Raw genomic sequence first — 3688 nt, 5'->3', positions numbered from 1 at the left:
CCCGCACTCCAGCTGCCATCCCTGGGGCTTAAAGACCAGTTCAGTCTCCTTTACGTGTGTGGTCCTTGGTCTCTGCAGACACACCCCAAGGATGACAGGTGCAGTGATGGTTTGGTAAGGTGCCTGCTAGGTGTTGGGTTCACCAACAGTGTGACGTCGTTTGGGACCAGAACTGTGCACTCGCTTACCCAGACCTGCAGAAGGGCTTTATGTGGCTTGAAAGCTGGTCTCTTTCACCATCAGGGGTTGGTCCAATAAAAGACATCACCTCGCCCACCTTGTGTCCCTAATTAGCATAAGCATGTTAGCGAGCCCTGCAATTGTGCACAGCTCTGAATATATGGCCCTAAATAGCTCCTGAGCTGGGCCTGATTGGACCAGCACCCATCTCCCCTTCTTAATCCCCAGATCTAGCCAGCATGGTAAAGATTTCCTAGTAGCAATTGTACTCAGACTATAATTGCCTTTCATCTGGCTTGTATCCTACCTCCTTTTGACTGGGCCCATAGAAATCCCATTGCAGGTCGTTGTTGGCCTTAGCCCCACCAGCAGGGAAAGGGTGGACCTGTGGTTTGGGCACTGGATTGGGGCACAGGAGTTCTGGGTTCTGTTCCTGACCCTGGTGCCAACTTCCTGGTGACCTAGGGAAATTCACTTAACTGCTCAGTGTCCCCATAGAATGGGAAAAATATTGCTTCTTTGGTCTGTCTTGCTTATTTAGATTGTAAGCTCTCTGGGGCAGAAACTGCCTTTGATTGTGTGTGTGGACAGCACCACTCAGGGCATCAAGGGAGTACAGTAAGGATTGTCCAGCAGTTAGGGTGGCAGTGGATGTGGGAGACCTGAGTTCAGGTTTGTCACAGTCTTTGTGTATGACTTCTGGGCCTCTGTTCTCCATCTGTACAATGGGGGTCATTGCACGTCCCTACCTCAAGGGGGTGCTGTGGGGATAAAACCATTAAAGATGCATAGATTATGAGGCCAGAAACGTCCACTGTGGCCCCTAGCCTGACCTCTTGTATAACACAGGCCAGAGACCATCCTGAGATCACTCCTGTGCAAGGTGTGCCGTGTCAGCACCTTAGATAGACAATACAAGTAATTCACAATAAGCAGTAAGGACTACGGCTCAGTAATGGCCCCACCAGCTGTTTCTGAGGCAAATATATCATTAGAAATAATGTGTGTAATACGTATTGCAAGAGCCAGGGTGGCAGTTGGTTCAAACAAGTTCTGCGTGTTCATTACCAAGCTGATCTCTTGAGTAATCCCAGAGCTTTGTTAATGATATGTGTTGTGTACGCCATTCGTCAAAGCAGCCGTTCTGCTCTCTGCTTTAACGAGGCTGCCTGCTTTCCAGAGTAAAACCCTGCGGAGTTAATGTTCTCAAATACAGCAGCTTATGCAGAGGGAAAGTTTTTTAATTTTGGAAAGTACCTGTAATTAATGCAGCCAAGTCACTGCTCCGGCCTCTTGGAGCACCTTTCATTTGATACGGCACTTCTGCAAGTGATTGCAGACAAGATCAACAGCGACTGCCTTGAATTTTCAGCCCTTTCCTTCCCTCCTCTCTGCTCAGAAAGCCGCTAGTGCCCGATTGTTCCCCGGGGGCTCATTCAGCCAAACCTGGAAGGCTCCGCTCATTACCTTCTTCTGGACAAACAATATACAGCCCTTCCAGTGATCTGCCCCTTGGGGAGACAGGCAGCTAGACAAATGGTGACAATGGCGCCTGAGTTGCTGAAGCAGTGAAGGAGAGAGATGATTGGAGAGGTGCGTGAGTCGGTCACTTCCTCACAGAGTCAGACTAGTGTCAGCGTGAGCTTTTTACTGCCTGCGCACCAGCATAACCAGGTGCTGTCTGAACACTACAAGTCAGGAGACTGGGGGACATTAGCTGTGGAGAATTGTTTGAATACAGTATGAATTTCACTTTGCCAGTTCAAACCCGCCCCCAGCACCCTTAAAGTGCCACTGCTTGAGAATCCACCCAAACCAACTCCAAACTGTGCCGTAGATTGGGATGTAAAATTCTCAGTGGGCACAAGATGGATTAGTTACATATGTTAGCCACTCGGGGAACAGAACCGGTGCCATGTGACAGGAAGTCTGGATGTCCACCTGGAACTGTTCACAGGTGGCCTGGGGAGGAAGATTCGCTGGCTGAAGAAATGTGCAGATAGTTTTGGATAATGGCTATTTCCAGGACTTTGGCAATTTGTTTACGAGCAATTGTCCAGCAGCAAAGTAGGGGAAGTTCCTGGGATAAATGATTAGTTGTGTATTGTAGCTCTAACAAATCTCAATCTAGATTAGACAGGGTAGAATTGGGGTAAAACTTTAACTCCCAAGGGAGCTGCTGTCTCACATCATCATCAGGGTTTTGTTGTTTCTAATTAATGTTTATCGTGTGCGTGTGACTAGAGATCAGCCAGGCTGGCCCCCACTGTCCCAGGCACTGCATAAGCATAGAGGACAGTCCCTGGCCCAAGGAGCTTACAGTGTAGAGGACAAGACCTAGGAGCTGGATGAGACAGACAAGGGGGCGCAGTGGGGCTCATGGGGCAATAAAATAGGGTGTGAGCAATTCTTAGCCAGGCAGGGCAATGTTCACAGTTCACCCTTGTCTGCTGGGGGTCCACACAGTACTTCAGCAGGGATGGAGTTGATGTCTAATGCATAACTCTGACACTAGAGGCTGTTCTCATCTCCCAGCTGGGCTCAGAACACAGCTCATACAATGCACCTGGGTTTCCTCACGTGCATTATTGCCCAGCACTGCTGAGGTGATGGGCTGTGGGGCAATCCTGACAGCAAATGTGTCTCCTCCTTCCCTCCATCTAGCACAGGGGTTCTCAGACTTGTGTACTGCTGCCCCCTTTCACAAAGCAAGCCTCTGAGGACAACCCCCTTACATATTAAAATACCTTTTTATATATTTAACACCATTATAAATGCCGGAGGTGCAGCAGGGTTTGGGGTGGAGGCTGACAGCTCACGACCCCCAAGTAATAACCTCGCAACCTCCTGAGGGGTCCCGACCCCCAGTTTGAGAACCCCTGATCTAGCAGCACACACTCCCCAATCACTGCAAATCCCAGGGTCTGAAGCCTGCTGTCTCCTGTTCTCCCAGCCTGCCAGATTTGGACTGGATCTGTATAAAGCATCAGCTTCCCTAACTCCCATGCAGCACATTACAGCCTCTGAAGTGACAATCACTTAATATCAACATAATTAGGTAAATAATCTTGAATCAGCTGCTGGAAGATTGGTACCCTGGTGCACAAAGGGATCAGACTGAGCTTTGTGAGTTTTCCTACAGGGGTTTTGCATTTCCATTTGCCTCTGTTCCTGCAGAGGAATTGCACTTTTACCAACATTGTCTAAGCAGAGAGTTCTCGAAAGCTGCTGACATTTCACTTGGTAAATTAAAGAACGGAGCTTCTTCCCTTGTTTGTCCATATGTCGTGTCTCTAGCGAGTCTGCCTGTTCCCTTCCTTATCTCTGACAGCCGTAGTAATAACGTTTTCCATTTCCATGGCGCACTCCGCCCAAAGGATGCCTTGCAAAGTATAAATGAGATTCCACATCATCCCCTGTCATAATGCAGCCACCTCTTGTGTGAAACGCAGTGTCACTGCAACAATGGCTTAGGACAGGAAAAGGAGACTAGTGTATCCAATGAAAA

The sequence above is a fragment of the Mauremys mutica genome, chromosome 13 (genome assembly GCF_020497125.1).
Source record: "Mauremys mutica isolate MM-2020 ecotype Southern chromosome 13, ASM2049712v1, whole genome shotgun sequence".
NCBI classification, from domain to species: Eukaryota; Metazoa; Chordata; order Testudines; family Geoemydidae; genus Mauremys; species Mauremys mutica.
The sequence above is the reverse complement of the archived record's forward strand: the minus strand, read 5'-3'. Positions refer to the sequence as shown.